The 21131-nt window shown below is 32.3% G+C and overlaps 1 long non-coding RNA gene and 1 pseudogene across 1 annotated transcript in view; both read right to left on the bottom strand.

Annotated features, from left to right (window-relative positions):
- Window positions 1-400: 400 nt before the first annotated feature.
- On the bottom strand, window positions 401-517 carry LOC145247084 (5S ribosomal RNA; annotated as a pseudogene).
- A 3317-nt stretch (window positions 518-3834) lies between these two features.
- The window catches only part of LOC145246690 (uncharacterized), a 79470-nt gene continuing 62173 nt past the window's right edge, over window positions 3835-21131 (bottom strand). The window contains exon 3 of the long non-coding RNA XR_013863151.1: window positions 3835-4547. This is a non-coding gene — a long non-coding RNA (uncharacterized LOC145246690). The remainder of the gene's footprint in view (window positions 4548-21131) is intronic.

The following is a 21131-nucleotide window of genomic DNA, read 5'->3' as shown; positions in this document are numbered from 1 at the left end:
AGTATTAAACGAGACGTATCTTCGAAAAATCTTATTAAATTAAAGAAAGGAATTAATTCAATGATTGTTAAAACGTTTAATCAATAAATTTAACAAATACCTTAAGAGAATTTTCGGTGTATTCGTGTGTATTATATAACTGTTATTATATACCCATGTGTATTTTGTCAATGTGTATTATATATATATAAATGTGTATTATATATAGAAAAAAAATCAGGCCCCTTCAGTCTTTGACAGACTATGGATACCCACGACGGTCGCCTGCGCATGAAATTTTTGTGGCAGGGGGTGAGCAACCGCCAACCACACCTCTCCTAAGGCGAGATTGTTAAATACCAGTGGCAAGTGAAATGTATGTACAGGACGACTGGAAACAAATGCCGAGATAAGCGGAGAGCACATACAGCACCTAGAATTCCCAAATGGTCACCAATCTGGTACTAACCAGGCTCAACGTTGCTTAACTTCGGTGATCTGACGAGAACCGATGGGCCAACGCGATTATGCCGTACAATGTATATTATATACCTGTGTATTATATATCTATGCGTATTATCTATTTATGTGTATTATATATTCATATGTATTATACACCCATGTGTATCATACATCGTTGCCTCCGGTCAGTCCCAAGAAAGAATGGATCCCCTATAAGGATAGCTGTGCGTATAATTGTGAGGCAGGGATTGTGCAATTCGCAACCACACCTCTCCCTCTCCTGAATCGGCATTGCTTGGGTCGAGTGGTAAGTAGAGGCCCAAGACTGTAAACAATTCCTAGATAAGCGAAGAGCACATACAACACCTGGTATTCCCAAATCGTCACCCATTTTTAGTACTGACCAGGCTCAACTTTGCTTAACTTTGGTGATTTGGCGAAAACCGTTCTTTATTATATATAGATGTACATTATATGTTAATGTGTGTTATAAATCCATATGCATTATATATACACACATGTATTATGTCCATGCGTACGGATATAGAAACGAATGTGTAGAAAAACTATACTCAGTTGAATTGAAAAGACTTGATGAGGCGAATAGTCACACTTTGATATGAAAATTTATGCAGTGCAATAGACATATTGAATTAATTGATTCATTATAGGTAAAGCTATCGATTCTATTTGTATGAGATGTTGACTAAACATATGCATCTATGTGTTTTAGTACGTGGGTGGAAAAATGAAAAATGAAAAAACTAAATTCTTCCTATATTCAGAAACATTTCAGGACTTCCTCGGGATGATTGACTTGAAGAAGTAAAATACACAATATCTGTACATTTTTGGTGCGTTTGAAATGCAACATGTTTTTTTTTCACCTTAGAATTCAAAATATTCAATTCAATGAATAAACATCCATGCCGTTTCATAAACTAAGCAAATATTTTCAATTCTAACTATTCATTCCAAGAAAAAGAACACAAACATTATTCTTACGTACAAAATCGCGCCACATTTTTGTATTCTTACAGGTGTGTCGTTTGAGGGAAAAAAATCACCCATTTCATCTCATAAACGCATTACATATTTTGAATTTTAACGGCTATGTTACGTATTAAGAAAGGCATCCTTTTCATATTACAAATGCATCAAAACTGTTCAAATATTGTACTTGTATTTTATTTTTTTAAATCAATCATACCGAGCAGGTAATGAAATAGAGACGAAACGTTGTTGAATATGTGAATCATTTTTCTGTGTTCTTTTTTCTCATTAAATCATTAAATTGGAATATTACCTCCATAATTTTTATCAAGAAAGAGAAAGAAGTACTTTTATTATAAATAGTAAAAAAAAAAATCATAATCGATATACAGTATTGTAGAAAAAATAATTATCGATTTTGTTTAATTGTTACGTGCGTTTCACACTTTTTATATTATATATGTATATATATATATATGTATATATATATATATATATATATATATATATATATATATTAAGTAAGTTTTGAAAAGGTGTATGACAATTAAGCTACACACAATTTTCCGCGCTTCTCCTTGTGAGGATTCGTCAGGCTTAATAAAAAAAATTAAATTAAAAAAAGTAAGGAAAACTAACACGATTTTAATGTCAGTTTCGAAGCAAAGACAAACTAACACGTGTTTCTAAGAGAAGTATAAACAGAGCTGAACAAATTCAAAGCGAAATACAAAACGTCGCAGAGTTTTTGTGTTACTACTTGAATTTGTTCAAGTATGTTATGAATTCTCATAGAAACACGTGCTAGCTTGTCTTTGCTTCGAAACTGACATTAAAATCACAGTACGATATATCTGTTCTATTATTTTAATTATTTATAGCTCTAATAGAAATGTTCGCATACTGAGTTATTATTTGCTTTGGAATTTAATTCTAAGATTTCATCTAATATATATATATATATATATATATATATATATATATATATATATATATATATATATATATATATATATATACACGAAGGTGGTGACAGTAGCTAAGTAGTAAACGACACCGACTTAAAACTTGGGCGTGCAAAGTTGGAATCCAGTTCGTCCTACAGAAACTTTTTCATCAAACCCACAACGGACTATATATATATATAAATATATATATAATAAGGTATTAATAGTACCATTGTACGTATCATCTATTAATTATAAAAATTCATTTTTTTATAAATTATTTATTAGTGAAATAATAACTCAATTGCTATATTTTGTTATTGGAAAAGTGGTATTTTCCACTGGAGGGCCATGAATTTAACAGCTGTTCTGTTTTTAAATCTTTGAAACAGCTACATGGTAAACAACTGATTATCTCTGTTTTCTCTTTAATAAATTCAGTTAAGATTTTTTTGTTTGTTTGTTTGTTTGTTTGTTTGCACTTTCACTCTCATATATTTTGATTCCCTTTTTTATAATTGAATTTTCCAGCGATGAATCGGCTTCTGCTAGAGCTAAGCCTGCGATAGTATCTCTAGGAATTTGAACTATATTTTTTATTTTATTGTATATATATATATATATATATATATATATATATATTATAAAATAATAAAAACTTCTTTTACTCTCTCTCTCTCTCTCTCTCTCTCTCTCTCTCTCTCTCTCTCTCTCTCTCTCTCTCTGTCAGTTAAATGATTATAGGCAATTCTATAAGATCCAATTTCATTTCCATTTATATTTTTTTTATTTTCTGCAAACTAAAACGTAGGTAAGAAACAAAGGAATACTTGGTTTCGTTTTCTACGTTTCTGATTTTTAATATATAATTATTTTTAAAACCCTTGCGTACACAGTTAAAACTGATTTTAGAACATTATTTTTATTTGAAGATTGATTTATCAGATGCTAATCTATAACGAAGTTTATTAAATTATAACAAGTTTATTGAAATAAATGCATTCTTTGTTTCATTATTCTATTTAAGTAATGTGTGTCTAGAAACGTTATCAACCTTATACGTATCCTTTATCTACCAAGCTTTATATTTTATTGATTGATTATTAGATAACATTTTGAGATGTTTTCTAAAATTCTGTTTTACGTCAATTTCTTTTATTGAAAGTGTTTTAGTACATAGATCTCCGTGAGAGAACGGATGATTATATTTAAATGCTTTTAGAAGCATACGTTAATAGCAAGCGTTTCGCCATTTTCCAAAATCACGTTGAATTACCTAACATCTAAGAAAGTCTTTAAAATGAAAAACTCACAAATATAAGTAGTAAAAATTTAGAATCTATTTATATTTGTAAATATGCTTAGTATATGCTATTATGATATTTATATTAATTTTCTATGAGTCTCTTACATTTGCAGTGTATGTTTCAGTTGTACTAGCCCTTGTTTCGTATTTGTTAATTATTTTCAAATTGATAAAATAAATTTTAGAGTACTTTTATCTTTCTACTAGCTTAAGTGTGACTGTTTCGCGTTTACTCGTCATTGATTCGTATTTGTTTATTCTGTTCAAATTGATAAAATAAATTTTAGAATACTATTATCTTTTTATTAACTGTTGTTTCAGTTTTACTCGCCATTGTTTCGTATCTATTTACTGTTTTCGAATTGATGAAATGATTTTAAGACTACTATTATATTTCTATAAGTTTTACTCCCGCTGTTTAAATTTTACTAACCACTATTTCGTATTTTTACTGTTTTCAAATTGATAAAATAATTTTAAAGTTATTATTGTTGGTCGACTTAACCTTTATTATTTTACTAATCCTTTTTTATATAGATATGCAACAGGTTCTATTTGTTATTTGTAAAATAAATAATTGTTTTATATTTAATAGTGTTTTTATTTCATTACAAAGCTAACGTTCGAACAGCCTTAAAATATAAATTACTTAACTATCTTTTAATGGTCCATCTAAACGAACCATTCTTTTCGGTGAGGGATTGGAACCCCGTCGGGACTGTACATGAAAGCCATGTCTGACCGATCAGTCAGAACCACGTCTTTCACTTCCTTCGTCTCGTAGTCTCCTTTCTGCTTGGTGTGGTGACAGACCATATAAAGAACAGCGATCAAGATTAACAGGAACAAAGAGAAAACCACTGAAAAAAAAGAAAGAAATACGCGTTAATTAGTGTTGTTTTAAACATACGCATACTTAGTTTAAATAGAAAAGAATCATATAAACCGTAATAATAACGTTTGCTGACGATGATGTTGCTTGATTGAAACGACGACAATACAGGGTGTCCCAAAATCCACCATCTAATGTATTGCTAAGTTTTATTTCAAAACAGATTCTAATTTTAGGGCACTCTGTATAATCTTAAGCTAGGGAAATGTGTCTTTCATAAAAATTAAAATAAAACGTAATCAATGAGAATGCCGTCCTCTTATAATGATCATTGCGCATTGTTGATTATTTACACGCACATGAATACACACACACACATATCTATATATTAATACAATAGCGTGTATGTTATTTTCTGTGTCACGCTTACATCTGGGTCGTTTAATTGTTATGTACTTTCATTTCTTGTCATAAACAATTTTACCGATTCTTCATAAGCTTTGGTTTTTGGTTTCGATTATAGCTGATAGCACTTAAGTCATTTATTTTTTAATAAATAATTTTATCAAGAATTCTTCATAGGTTTTCGTTTCGGTTTCGATTTTAACTGATGGCACTTCAGTAATATATATATATATATATATATATATATATATATATATATATATATATATATATATATATATATATGTATATATATATATATATATATATATATATATATATATATATAATTTTATCAAGAATTCTTCATAAGTTTTGGTTTCGGTTTCGACTCCAGTAATCTATTTTGTATATATATATATATATATATATATATATATATATATATATATATATATGTGTGTGTGTGTGTGTGTGTGTGTGTGTGTGTGTGTGTGTGTGTGTGTGTGTTTATTTCGGTTTCGATTCAAACTAATGCACCCAAGTTACATGGATATATATATATATTTTTTTTTTTTTTTTTGAAATCGCAACTTTATAATATATAAAAATCGATAGAACATTAACTCTATAATAATAGATACGAAATATGTAAGAATAAAAATATCATATTTAAGCGTACTTTACGAATGGGCTTTGCCGGTCGTTCGTGCTAGCTTAGATAAATACTTTTGCAGTTTTAACAAAAAAGCTACAATAATACCAGAGCGTCTTTATTTACATTGAACATCTACAGAATGCCAATATCAATATATTACATATGAATGCGTCCCCTGTGGAATTTCCACAGGTCTCGCTTTTTTTTATTCCCTATTAGTGTTTTCAGTTTTCTAATGAGATGACGATCTTTAGTTAACTATTACGTGTAATTATATCCATGCAGATATTCTACATGATTGATACTTGCGTAATATTTGCATAAAAAGGTTATAGTAAATACAAACCTCTTTCTATATATATATATATTTATGTATACGTATATATATATATATATATTTTTGTTTAAAAAATGTTGCTTCCAAAACTCATCTATGAGTTTTTAGTCTACAGATATGAAACTTAATATATAGGGTATTAAATCCATGCAAAATTTTATATATGGGTTTTAGCTTGTGAAAAACGGTGCAAAAGTGTGAAAATTAAGAAATAAGAATTTTCCAGATGAAGGTCGGAGGACAGCATTACGAATATACATGTGTATCGTAATAGTCATTGTTTCATGTTTTAATTTTAGCCTTGCAGCAAACATGTCTCCATATCTCAGGCATTAACGTCAAAGGAAAAAAGTAAAGTAAATCATTTTTTTTTACACGGTGACCACCACTTATCAAGGCCCAGAAGCCACTCAGGGATAAGAGTTATTGTAAGTACAGTACGTTGGTGTGGGTATTTAAAGTGTCTACTTAAGGGGGCGGTTCATCAGGAATTTATTTACATTGGACTTGAAGACATTCAAGTTGAAACCAGGAAGGAAGCAGGCAGACGGAACAGAGTTCCACATGCGTACAGTTCTAAGAAAGAAGCTTTGTTCATGGAATCTACATTTTGATTTAGGCATAGATAAAGAGTGAGGAAATATTTTGACAGTGGATTCAGCTAGACGGGTGTTTTTTGTAAAAGATTGGCGAGGGGGGACCAGAGATTGGAGTTCAGACGAGCACTTGCCATGGAAATAACTATAAAAAAAAGATAGGCTTGCAACGTCTCTTCTGTGGGATAGAGGTTGCAGGGAAGAAAAAAGGGCATCCCCCACTAAGCCACGAAGTCTATTTTGTACTCTGTCAAGGCAGGATAGGCTGTTTTTAGCAGCTCCTATCCAAATATGGCAGCAGTATTCCATCCTTGGACGTACTTGGCTTTTATATAGATAGATAATTGCATCAGTAGTGAGATATCTTCTGAAGCGGTAGAAAGATCTCACCATCTTTCCAGCGACCTTGGCAACAGACTTGATGTACGTGTTCCATTTCAGATCAGGAGTGAAGCTAAAAGTTTTGGTTTCGATTCTCAGCTATTGCGCACGAATCATTGTTTTATTTTTTACAACTTCTTAAAGCATTACTATATATTGGTTTCAATATAATTCTATATATAATAATTTCATTACATAAACTCCCCTCTTGGGCACATTATCGTAAGTTTGCTATAACAAATGCCACATTTAATATGTCTAAACTATTATCCACCATCTTATGTAACTGTAGAACGCCGTTTCATACATATTTATTCGTAATAATAAAATGTTATAATCTATCTAAGGAGTGCCATCAACACTATCGTAAGGACCTGCAGAGGAAGTAGTTCGTATTTTTCCTCTATTAAAAACTACTCTCACCGACCCCACTCAACACCCGGAAATAGTATTTCCACTACACATATACAACCCAGTCTTCCTTCGTAACTGCCTCATAAACTCATACACATACCATTACCTTTCCTTTCCCCCTTAAAGTAATAATAATTTCTCCGACATCCGGCAAATTGCATTGGCGGGGAGTAAACAAATCACTTATTCCGGATTGCGACTACTCGTAAATAAACGAACACACTATACTTTTACAAGAAAATGTCCGCACACTACTCACCCTGCAATCCTTTCAACGTGAAACGAGCCAATTGTTTTTTTCCTTCTTCTGCACACCATCACACTTACACACACACGCACATAATGAGAGAGAGAGAGAGAGAGAGAGAGAGAGAGAAAGAGAGAGACCGTTATTCCCGTTAGACAACGACAAATATCTGAAAATTGGCCCAAGACATTAATTTTTTGACCGTAAATTGGGCCTTGTTTTACAAGGAGAGGTCAGTTTTTCGTTGACATTTTTGAAATGTAATCATACGCTTTGCAATGACTAAGCTTATTTCGAACGACGCCGACGTCGTATGTCACGGTTGGCGCGACGGCTAAGCAGTTAGCTTCCTTTTTTTAAACCTTCTTTTCGTTCTTCGCGTTACAGGTTCGAGCCTGCCTGCCTACTACTTTGCTTTCCTCACACGAGTACTGGCTGCTATTTTTTTAGGGTGTTTGGAAACATTTTTATGGGCTTACCTTACAATAAAGCCTCTGCACACCCGAGCAACGCTAGTATTATATAAAAGAAAAAATGGACTCTTTTGTCGATTTCGACGCATGAGGATCCGTCACAAAAATTAAGTTATTCAGAAATCCACACAGATGGTTCGTTTATAGTGGTGAAGGCTTGGTATAGAACCAGCTACACTGTTTGATTTTACTGCTAATTCTTGTCGGTGGAATGACTGTTACAAGATAGCGTATACAGTAAATCGCAGGTTTTTACATGAGACATTCTCTTCTCTTAGATGCATGTCCTAACGAAAACTGGGGAAGCTTGTCTCCTAGTGAATTAATGCGCCTCCAGATACTAAACTGGAAATTTCTACGACTCGGCGTGGTACATACAGCACCTAGTCTTCTCAAATGGGCATCCATCTTGTACTCGCCAGGCTTATAGTTGCTTAATTTCGGTAGTGTATATATATATATATATATATATATATATATATATATATATATAGAGAGAGAGAGAGAGAGAGAGAGAGATAGATAGATAGATATAGATATATATATATATATATATATATATATATATATATATATACTACCGAAATTAAGCAACTATAAGCCTGGCCAGTACAAGATTGATGCCCATTTGAGAAGGCTAGGTGCTGTATGTACTTAAATAAGGAGGTGGTCACCAACAATGTGTATTTTTTAACATTATTTTATTATTCCGTGTTTTGGTTTTTCATTGAAAATTATGTTTAGATCATTGTAATAATGTTTTTAGATAATTGAAATCGTTTTTAACGTGTTTCAGACGTTCTGTGAAGTGTCCTCTTCAGAAATTATTTAAAATGCTTAGAATATATTCAAGATGTGTTGAAGATGTAAAAAGAACATTTTCGTAGTTCATTTGAAATGTTTCCGAGAGTTGGAAACGTGTCTACTTTTCATTCGAATGTTCAATTTGTATTACTGTTTTATTGGGCTGTGGTCACTGCTATCTTATTTCTCTCTCTCTCTCTCTCTCTCTCTCTCTCTCTCTCTCTCTCTCTCTCTCTCTGTGTGTTTTTATTTATCTTTCTTTGTTTTTTTTCTCATTTTTTTTCCTTTGGGTAGGATGTGTGTGTGTGTTTTCTTTTATTGGTTTGAAGAATGTCTGTACTGTTTTATAGTATTATAAAGTTATTTGCTTCCCTAGGAAGGTAACTATATATATATATTAATTACGTTTAAATATTAATCCTCCAATCAAGGTATCATGGTGTAACGGATAATGTATTAGATAAAATTTAGTTCTAATTAAAACTCTTCTGAAGCTCAAACCATCGATGCAAGCGATACTAAGAATACAATTGCGACGTATTTAAGAATTCTATCTGATCATGGCTGACGGGATAGGAGCATGCTACGGCGTGGATTAGACAAAGAGTCCCATTCGAAATTTCGTACAGGTTCCAGAGTTCAATGGGAAGATTGTCGAATTCGATAAAATACACGTGAAGAAGATCGGAAGTTACATCGGCCGATACGTTGTAAGAATAACACAAGATGAGAACAGTAGTCTGAATAATCAAAATAATCCAAATCATCAAGCCTCGTCTGAAAAATTTCAGAAACATAACGCCGTTCCTATTGACGGCCATAAGATTACTATTCGCCAAATAACTGCCATCATTTTTCATATTTCCAATCGCAAATTAAAAAAAGTAATCAATATTAAAAGCGTGATGGCGAAACAGTGTAGATGAACCGCTCAGGAAAGTGGTAATTGTCGGTTCGATCTTTTTGATTAATGTTCAAATAATTTGATTCTTTGCGTTCGACAAATCTGCGCATTTTTTTTTCTTTTCAGAGGAAAGAAATTATAGAAATTAAATAAGCATCGAATTCTTTTGAATAACGCACGATATATTCATAGACTTACATGCTATATTCGTAGATTTTTCTACGGCATCTGCCGTTAATTATATTCCTTTTTGCTTATTTATCTTACTTATTTATTTGAGGAAAATATATGCTCGCCAGTTCTCGTATCGATTTTTAGTCACGTGATATGGAAGATTGATTATGAACGTTTTTCCTCATCAGATTATCGAACCTGACGTTTCTAAGAAGCTCACTACAATAATTAACACATTTTCATCAGCTAGCGGCTCAGATCAAAGAATGTTGTTTCCACTTACAACTCACTCCCACTTAGAGATTGATCTGCTTGTTTTCAGTTCTTTATAAGGGAGTCATCGCTTATCAAGGCCCAAATGCTTCTCGGGGATAAGGGTTAATGAGTGTTAGGTAGCCAGTGAGACAACACCGTGATGAAAGGTAGTGGTGATAATTGGGTAGAGCTAGTTTACATTGGATTTTAAAGCGACCATGTTGTAGTAAGCAAGGTAGAAGTCCAGTGGTATTGTGTTCCACATACGGGCAGTTTAAGAAAAATAACATTTCTCGTGAAATTTTCGTTTAGTTTTAGGCACAGATTTGAAGTAAGGTAAATTGTTGACAGTGGCTGTAGCTAGAAGATTATTTGTTGTGAATGTTTTACAGGGGCCATAGACTGAAGCTTCGTCGAGCACCTGCCAAAGACCGGAAAATAAGATGCAGTCTACTGTAAGAAATTGATAAGAGTGTCTGATTTCATCTGCTTTTATTTGTTTTTTTGTGTGTGTGTTTGTTTGTTTGTTTTTTTCTGTTTTTATTTTTTTTGGGGGGGGGGGTTCTTGGGGAGGGGTCGATTTTTTTTTTTTTTTTTTTTAATATTTTTTGTTTTTAGTTTGATTTTGATTTTTGTTTTTTTTTTGTGTGTTTGTTTGGGTTTTTTTTGTTTTGTTTTGTTTTTTTTTTGTTTTTTATTTTTTATTTTGCTTTTTTTTGTTTTTTTGTTTTTGTTTTTTGTTTTTTATTTTTGTTTTTCATTTTTATTATTATTTTTTTATTTTATTTTTTTGTTTTTGTTTGATTTTTGTTTTTGTTTTTTTGGGGTGGGGGTCTTTTTTGTGAATTGGTTTTGTTATTCCAAATCCACAATCTTTTGAAATGAAATTATAAATTTATTTTGTAAATAAAACTCATTTTAAATCATTGTGGATATTTTAAGTAAAGCCGCCATTAGAGTACATGTGGTACTACAGTGACTGATGAAGTGTAATTGATGAAGAAACATGATGAAAAAAGTGTTGAACAATTTTGTTTTACTGCCTATCAACCCTTTGCATCTTTTTAGAAAAAGGGTATTATGCTTTAAGTTGTTTATATTTTCAAATATTTATTCATGATGTTTGGTTTGGTTGTTTTGTAGAGTGACATTGTTGTTTTGTTTTTAGCTTTGTAGAACGTGGGTAGTAAAAGCAATAACATAAATGTTCGATGAATTTTAGTTCAGGAAGCAAGTATTTTCAGACTGTTTTATCTGGTAGCTGCATGTTTGTACAATATTTATTTAGGTGACATTTTACAGTCAATTTTCCTGTTTTAATAAATAATGTATTTTTTTACAATTTTAGATTAATAAAAAAAATTTTTTTATTATTTTTATTATTATTATTATTATTATTATTATTATTATTATTATTATTATTATTATTATTGGCTCACAAGGAGCCTTCACGTAGGTCATCAGAGATCTCTTTTAGACAATAACCTGTAGCGTTCCCTGAAAGCTGAGTGACAGCAAGTCACCCCAGGTTTCCAGTACTCTCCACCTCTCTCGGTAAAATTTGCAAATGAATTTGCTTTATCGTAACAGCCGCTTACCATTGATTTCTCGCTGGCAGCGGCCATTGGTCTCTACTAGAATTTGAGTAGCAATAAGCCTCCCCTAAGGTCCCAGTTCTCTTCGTGCTTATCCAGCGGAGGTCTAGTCAGTGCGCTCTTCTGGGTATTTCCACCCTCCTTGATCCTTCTCCGCTATTTGGTATCACTTTATTGGGGGGTAAGGAAATGGGAGAGGTCGGAGGAAGGGATAGCGAACTTAGAGATATGTTGCTTTAATGTTCTTGGTTCCATGTAACGCTTCTTTATGTTTTGCCTCTGTAGCAGTTTTTCTGGCCCGTTCGTGTGTTTTAGTCTCCGCATTCAAGGGTGTTTCCTTAATATTTCAGCTGTTTTCATTTTTGAAATTCATTGTATCTTTCCAGTCATTCCTCTGATTCCAATTTCTGTCATTCTCTTTTCCTTTATTATTATTATTATTATTATTATTATTATTATTATTATTATTATGATCATCATCATCATTATCATCATCATCATCGTTGTTGTTGTTGTTGTTGTTGTTGTTGTTGTTAGTTAGTTAGTTAGTTAGTTAGTTAGTTACTGAACGAATATATCACTGCCAATAATAATTATTTTTTGCGGATAAACAAAAGCTATTTTGTTTCGTATTTACCTAAGCATATATTTATAATTAAAAAGTATCATGTAAAAGAATGGAGTAATATATATTGATGTGTAATATTAGTAAATATGTATGGGATTGTATAAATTAAAATAAGGATAAAGATAAAGCATTAAAGCAGAACAAAGATATTTTAGTCGATTAATATAGGCATACTCATTTGGTGTGGCTAATTTTTATTAAGCAGCAAACAAAGGCGGTTATAAAATGAAATGTGAAAGGTAATCCAATCGTGGAGGGAATGAGTTGAAGCAAAGTGGGAGTGGGAGTACAGGAAAATGTGAGTGAAAAAAAAACGAGAGATTTGGGCTCAGTCGAGCACTTGCCATGGAACTGAAGATGAATAGTGTTGTGGTGGCAACCACTTATTTGCATATGCGAATAACATAACACTATAAATGGCAAGCCTAGGTTGGCCTTGGGGTGTCTTACTCAAATGCCACCGGAAGTGACGCCGAAGAGCGTACATATCCTCCCACCAATACTCTCTGACTCGACACCGTCGTTTGTACATATTGTAAATATACCTTTTCTTTAATACACTTATTATTGCATTATCTTGTTGCTTGCGTCTTCATTGTATTTCCTTACTAATTATTGTTCAACCTTGCAACCACAACAGTTGGCGACGAGATATGAAGCGTCAAATATAACAGTTTGACGAAGAACTATTTAAAAAAAAAAAAGTACAACGCAAAGGTTGACCATTTTTTTTTTTTTTTAAAGGAATGCAAAGTGTTGACGAGCAAACGGATTTTACGCTAAAGAGAAGTTTCAACTCAAGTGAAAAAAAAACTCTAACGTGGCAAAAGCGACAATTTACGCCGTTTTCTGGGAATCCGACTTGCAAACGAATGTAAAAGTGAATTTTTGTTTTGTCGCTACACGACAAATCTTACTAAAGGACCAACTTCAAACGAAAAGCGAACTTTGTTCTGTCGCAAAAACGACAGGTCAGACCCGTATTACGAAAAGCAAGGAAGTAACCTACGAGAAAAGTTCACCAGTGGATTCTAATTACTGTTCTCCGTAAACAAAACAACAACTAAAGGACTTTTTAATTAATGTTTTGGTTGACGTCGGTACTAAAAGGAAATACCACAGCTAAAACTAAAATTCAAGGAAAGGATTTTTTTTTTCTTGAAGTTGTCACTGAATAACGGATAATACAGTAAAACGTCACGGAAAAAAAAAGGTAATCTCAATTTAAGAGGTATTTTAATTACTAAAATACTAAAAAAACTCAAAGAACTAAATGTACTGCATACATTTATTCAATTGTGACTCGATTAAAAAAAAACCTTTTATTTGGTGGAAAGAGTTACTTATTAGTAAGTGCCTAAAAACGGAAAGTCAATTCCATTTCGTGATTCCAGATAAACCTGTTTTATTTTTTTTTTTTTTGCAGCGTGAATTTGCAAAAAGAATATATTATTGCAAGCAGCGATATTATTATTGAAAACAGGAGCTTACAGCAATTGCTTTTTTGTTGTAACCCAAACCGGTGGATATTGTACATGGTACAATATTTTTAACTACACACTAAAAAAAAAAAAACATGGAAGACTTATCAAAAATGTTCATGCAATTTTTACAAGCACAGGCTGAGCAGGATGAACGCAGACAAGCTACACAAAACGAGTTTTTGCAAACACAAATACAGGCACAGGCTGACCGCGAGGAAAAGAGAGGACAGATTATTGAAATGGAAGCAGGAACAAGAAGAAAAGCAGAAAATGGCACAATTAAAGCAGAAAAAACTGCAATCGGAACAGGAAGAAAGGCATAAGAAACTACAATTGGAATATGAAGAAAGACAAGATGAACGTTTTGCTAAAACACTGGAACTACTAAAGAGTAATCGAGAAAATGTCGATAGTGTTAATTTCTCCCATACAACTATTTTTAATAGCATGGACACATTTCATTATGTGCCTGAGGAAGAGAAGAATTTTGAAGCATACTACACAAGATACGAGGATGTTTTTCAACTGGACTGTAAAAATTGGCCAAATAGTCAGAAAGTGAGCCTCTTACTCAGAAAATTGGTTACATCAGAACACAGCAAATTCGTAGATTACATATTACCTAAAAAAACTGCGGAATTAGAGTTCATGGAAGCTGTAAAATTACTAAAAGAATTATTTAATCCAAATATATCTCTTTTTCATAAAAGATGGCTGTGCATGAATCTAAGAAAGATGGACAACCAAGATTATTTGACATACGTATCAGTTGTCAATAAAAACTGCGATAATTTTAAGCTTGCAGAACTAACGGTAGATTTTAAATGTCTAATCTTCGCTCAAGGGTTAGTTTCCACGAAAAATTCAGAAATACGCAGACAAGTATTGTCTAAGCTGGAATCTGAGCAAGATTTAACCCTCCAGAAACTAGCAGAGGACTGTGAAAGGGCCATTACACTAAAAAAGGATTTAAAAAATATAGAAGAATCCGAAGTGGCATATGTAAGAAAAGTTAGAAAACCATACGCACCAACCAAGAACTTTACAAAGAAAAGCAATGGAACGGGATATTCCAAAGATAATAACCATAAATATAGTACAGAATATAACAAGCCTCTTCCTAGATATAACTGTAAGAGATGTGCAGAAAAGCATTGGGAATCTGATTGTCCTTATAAGAAGAAAAAATGCTACATTTGTAAGGTGGGACACAAAAGCGATTGCTGTAGATATAAAGATTACATCAGAAAGAGAGTACAGCAAACAAAATCAAATACAAAATTAGACAAAGATCGGCGAAAATACGTAAAAGTGGAAATATTTAAAACATCAATAAAGTTACAACTCGACTCCGGCTCCGATGTTTCTATAATAAACCTGAATACGTGGAAAAAGTTGGGAAAACCGGCCATGATGAAAACTAGTAAAGCAGCCCGGACGGTAACTGGTGGTGGTATAAAATTTGAAGAAGTTGTCCTCCTGATAAAATTGAAAGGGATTTCGAAGAAATTAAAAATATTCGTACTAAAAAATAGTGAAAATCTGTTTTGAATAGATTTAATTGAGAAATTCGGACTATGAGATAAGCCAATCAATACACTCTGTAAAAAATTAGAATGTTCTTCTCCAACAACAGTAAATATAAAAGACGATTTAAATGAATTATTTCCTGAGGCATTCACGACTAACTTAGGTCGCTGCAATAAATTCAAGGCCTCGTTTGAACTTAAAGAAAACGCCAGCCCAATTTTTAGAAAAAAGCGAAATGTTCCGTTCGCTGGGTTGGAAAAGATTGATAAAGAATTAAATAGATTGGAACGGACGAATTCTATCAAAAATAGAACACAACGAGTGGGCAGCCCCCACCGTATACGTAAAGAAAAAGAATGACGAAGTTAGAGTGTGCGCAGACTTTTCGACCGGGGTCAACTCCCTATTAAAAGATCACCATTACCCCCTACCAAGCCCAGAAGAAATATTCACGAAGTTGAATGGGGGTAATATCTTCTTCAAGATAGACTTGAGCGACGCGTATTTGCAAATACCGGTCGAGGAGAATTGCTCAAAAATACTATGCATCAATACGCATAAGGGATTATACAAATACAACCGATTGCCTTTTGGCATCAAAGTAGCGCCTGCCATCTTTCAGCAAGCGATGGACACCATGCTAAGTGGTATTGAGTGCGCATGTGCATACCTGGATGACATTGTTGTCACGAGCAAATCCCTAGAAGAACATAAGGAACATTTGAAACAAGTATTTACTCGAATACAAGAATTCGGCTTTAATGTAAAAGAAAGTAAATGTGACGTTTGTATGAGCGAGATTAAGTATCTTGGACACATATTAAACAAACATGGACGACGTCCAGACCCAGACAGATCTGCGGCAATAAAAAATATGCCAGCATCCGATAATGTAACAACCTTGCAGAGTTTCTTGGGACTCGCAAATTATTACCAATCTTTTATTGAAACCGAATTTATAAGAGATAACAATTTTATTTCAGAATTTTGTTTGAAACAGTAAAGAACGTGATATTTTAACTCAAGCATGGTATATTAAAGAGATACCATTTAATACTTAAAACTTTGCAATTTATCATTTGAAACTGACAGAGTAAGGGAAATACTATTTGAAACTGAAGCGTATCAAACGAAATTTTTAAATGTTTTTAATACGTCTATTTTAACTTTCAGTATGACAGACCAGCGCAAATTTTATTTAAATCTTACATGCGGCTGAGCAAATAAAAAGCTATTCCAAACTGGCGCGTGAATAACGAAATAAAAAAAAAATATGATTTAAAAATGCAGACTAGTCATTTTTAACTTTCAGTATGACAGACCAGCGCAAATTTTATTTAAATCTTACACGCGGCTGGGCAAATAAAAATCTATTCCAAACTGGCGCGTGAATAACGAAATAAAAAAAAATATGATTTAAAAATAGTCATTTTTAACTTTCAGTATGACGGGCTATTGCAAATGCTAAAAATGATGAAATAAAAATATTTTTTTCAATTAAGTGTTACAGACTAACGATGGTAGCGGACGATGGCTAATTCGTTAACAACGTCCACTGACAACTTGGATGTACCAAGTTCGAATCAAGTTCATTTCACCTAAATACGTTCACTTAGGATGTTGACAATCTACATTTGGTCCCTCCCTTAAGCATCCGATATCTTTCTAGAAAGAATTCTAAATAGAAATATACCGAAGAAACGAACGCCAAAAACATAAATCAGACCTTTCATGCGTAATAAATGAATGACAGTCTAACGAAACGTTTAGTTTAAATTCCACTTTGACAGACCAGCACCAATGCTATTTAAATCTTAAACGTGAGAGACCAAACAAAATGCTATTTCAAACTTAAGCGTAAGACATAAAATAAAAAGATATTTTTTAATTACGCATCACAGATTAACGATAATTCTACTTTAAATTTGAGTATGACTGACCAGTGCAATTGCTATGTTAATATTAAACATGACACAAGAAAAATCTATTTTAAACTTAAGCGTTAAAAAATCGGTATTCTTGTAGAAATCATCAGGCTCTTCTTACTTACTATGCCTCTCTTAGGCAGGGTCCAATAAGTGTATTTCACGTAATATGTTCCATACTGTCTATCAAGCTCCAGTCTTTGTCCCATCGTAGTAATGTTTCATCTTTGCGTTTGTTTTACAAGTACTTCAACGAAATGTGTTCCGATAAGCTCATTGAGCTTATGCCTCTTCAACGTAAATATCTTGGACCAAATCTTCAAGCATCAAAATGACACTAATTCGCAATAGAAGTTAACTGTCTGGACTAAATTCAGTTAACTTTGCAGTCGATCTAACTAAGCCTCACCTCAGGAGTTTCCCATAGAGAGTAACATTATTAAGTTACTCCCTTTATACAAGCTAAAATCACGCGTCAGAGCAATCTTCGTTGCTGTGACAGAATTCAGAATCGACCAGTGGCGGCTCGTGCCTGGAGCTGTGGAACTGCAGCACCCCCAATCATTCTACTCAATATTATCGATACACGGTAAAAATAATACGTTTATTTTTTCCTTTCTATGTGATAATATATCATATTATTATTAATAATAATAATAATTATATATATATATATATATATATATATATATATATATATAATCCTGAAGCTTAATGTCGATAACTGTCCCCATATTCATATAAGTATAAAAGTAAAACTTTGCTTGGAGCTGCCAAATTCACAGTTACACATTCTTAGCGAAGTTCGCTTATACGCATGCCCGCTTCAGACGGCGAATGAAAGCTAAGTTGGAACTGTCGTTTTAGCAGTTCCAAACGCTCGTGAAAACCGGTGTTTGCGTGTTTTCGCTTATATTATTATTTTTTAAAAGGCTTGTTTACAAATGTTTTGTTTTTATTATTATTAAAAAGTGTAAAGTGTTCTTATAAATAAATATCAACCTTAAAAAAATTCTCACGCTTTTAAATGCGATTTAAGCAGACAAAAATATACAATATGCGAAACTTTTTTTTTTAATTAAAAGTGTTCGGGCTTTTTACCCGTAAAGCTACCAACGTAACTAATGTTATTTTTTTCACGTACGGCTTATTTTGTTTGTGTTTTTATGTAGTTTGAAATCTATTCATTTTGTGGTAGTTGAACTTTACAGAATAAAAAATATTTACATTTTTTTCTATAGAAAAGCGAAGAAAATTTTATTTTTTTTAAATACATTTTAGTTAAAAAATGTTTTTTAATGTTCCTATTTACAATGCCTCCCCACGGGACAGAGTTAGACACCAGGGTCGTTTTTTAACGTGGAGAAAAGGAACAAAAATAAAAATTGTCTCAGTCGTGAAGGACTTCTTCTCCACAGACAGAGAACAAGAAATTGAAGTGAAGCATCTGAAGAACAAACACTACATCTTGATCTTGGACAAAAGGAAAACTGTTATCCAATAAAACCATTTTTAAATGGTAAACTCCTAACTTTACCATCGTGTTCAAGCAAGTAAATTTCAAAGATTTTGTTTTTATGAAAAAATAAATTATTAAAAAATTGTAAATAAAATGTATTTAAAAAAATGTTTTTCGTTTGTTTGCCTGCGGAAAAGCCCATAAAATTTATTTAATCTGTAAAGTTTAAAAGAAATATATTTGTATATTTTTTTTATTACTCTGTAAAGTGTACACAATTTAAAATAGTATTTTTTTTATTAAAATGTTTTTGCGTATTATCCCTTTTTCGACGGCTTATAATGGCAAAGTTAAAAAATATTTGTATTAAGGAAAGACAATTTTAATGGCAAGCTTATTTTGTTATACGCCTATTTTTAATTAACAACAAGCTTTTTATAAATAAAAACGTTTTTAAATAGTAAAACTATTTTTGTTAATAAAAATCTGTTATCTAAAAGTTATAAAAGTACGATTCAACTCAGTTAGAACCCGGTTCAGTTGAATCGCAAAAAGAGGATCACGTAAACATTGTATTCCTTCTACCCTAATTAATATTCTACTAATAAACTGCCTAGTACTTACCTTTCCCAACACAATTGATATAAAAGAATTTAACTAGGCACCGCCAAAACTGGGGGGGGGGGGCAGGTCAGTACTTTTTGACGGACCGTCTTTTTAAAAATCTACCAAAAATCAGGTAATTATCCGATCAATACGAAATTTGCAGCGATTATTAGAAGAATGAACTTTATAACAGTGTACTTATTTTTCATAAACGATATTTATATATATATATATTTGCTTACAACCCCCCCTTGTTTTGAAGTGGGAACAAATATGCTTAAAATAATCATCTGAAACCGAACAAAACATATTGTGTTGTTGTAAGGGACAGAATTATAGATTAAAAAAAAATTGTTTGCATACCTTATTTTGACGTCTGAATATCAGAACTTCGATTGTGTTTAATTATCCCGCTTTCGGGTTTTTAAGTGTGAAATTCGGTGAATATGTTAAGTAAAATAATTAATTTAAGTTAAGCAAAACAAAAAAAAAAAAAATTTTAATATTTATACGAAAAAAGCCATTTTAAAATTTTTCATAAATAAATTAACAATTTTTTTTAGCGAGCCGAATAATGCATGACCATTATTAAACAGGGCATGCTTTGAATAATCGATACAAAAAAAAATTCGATAAATATTGTGCCCTTTGTGTTAAAATAGCATCATTTTTTTCGATCCCGTTTGAAAACGTTTGCCGCCTTTCGACTACGGTGGACCAAACGCGCTGAAATATTTTTTTTTTATTCTGCTTTAAATTGCCCCCCCCCCATTTTGGGGAGCCTGGCCCCCACACACATACACATTAAAAACCAAACTCATACAAATGGTCACCCATCTGGTACTGGCCATCCTCAGCTTAATAATACATTGAAATTTTCGTCACTGAAAAATAAGTTTTTTTGGCCTGTTTGGTCCTCCATAGTTTTCTTTTTATCAAACGCAAACGTAAACAGAGTCGATATAGACTCTACATCGACGCGAAATATCTGGTTACCTATATGAATAAGTGGAATTATTTGAAGTTCAGGTACTTATATTATAATATTTTTGCATATTCTCTTAGAAAATCATCCTAAATCTTAGACAATAAATAAATAAATTAATTATTTCAATTGTTTACTTTTTGGAAAAATTTAACATTTAAAATTTAATTAAAAATAGTCGAAAAAGTTTTACATTATTCTGTTTTCTATATGATAAAATTCAGGGTTTTATCTTTCTGGAAAAAAAAGTTACTCAGAAATAATGGATTTTAATAAATGTAATTTAGTTTTAAAAAACAACAACAACTTGATTTTGCGGCCATTTTTGGCGGTGCCTAAATTTAACCATGGCCTCCTTGCATCCCCAAGAAATAACTTCTGTGACGGTAAGTGAACTTCAACAGATTGAGTTTTCACAGCTGCCTCTCCATGATAAAGTTGAAATTAAGAAAAGAGGCCGTTCAACGCCTGATATTCAAATATCTCAGTCAGGCATTAGCAACAACAAAGTGTATATTCGTAGCTTTAATTCTGACTGGTACCAACGGAAAAGTTGGCTTTGCGGCTGTGAACTAAAAAAGGCATTGTTCTGCTTTCCTTGTTTGTTGTTTGGGAGTGATGTAACGTGGACAAAAGATGGTTTCAGAACTATTAACAAAATGAAAGATAGAACTGAAAAGCATGAGAAGTCAAAGGAGCACGTTGACAATGTAGTTTCCCTATCAATTTTGGGGACCGTAAATATTGAAGAAAAACTTAGTGAGGCCTACAGA

Source organism: Euprymna scolopes, chromosome 24, assembly GCF_053919585.1.
Source record: "Euprymna scolopes isolate OS-2025 chromosome 24, ASM5391958v1, whole genome shotgun sequence".
Taxonomy (NCBI): Eukaryota; Metazoa; Mollusca; class Cephalopoda; order Sepiida; family Sepiolidae; genus Euprymna; species Euprymna scolopes.
This window is presented reverse-complemented; position numbering and strand designations above follow the sequence as displayed.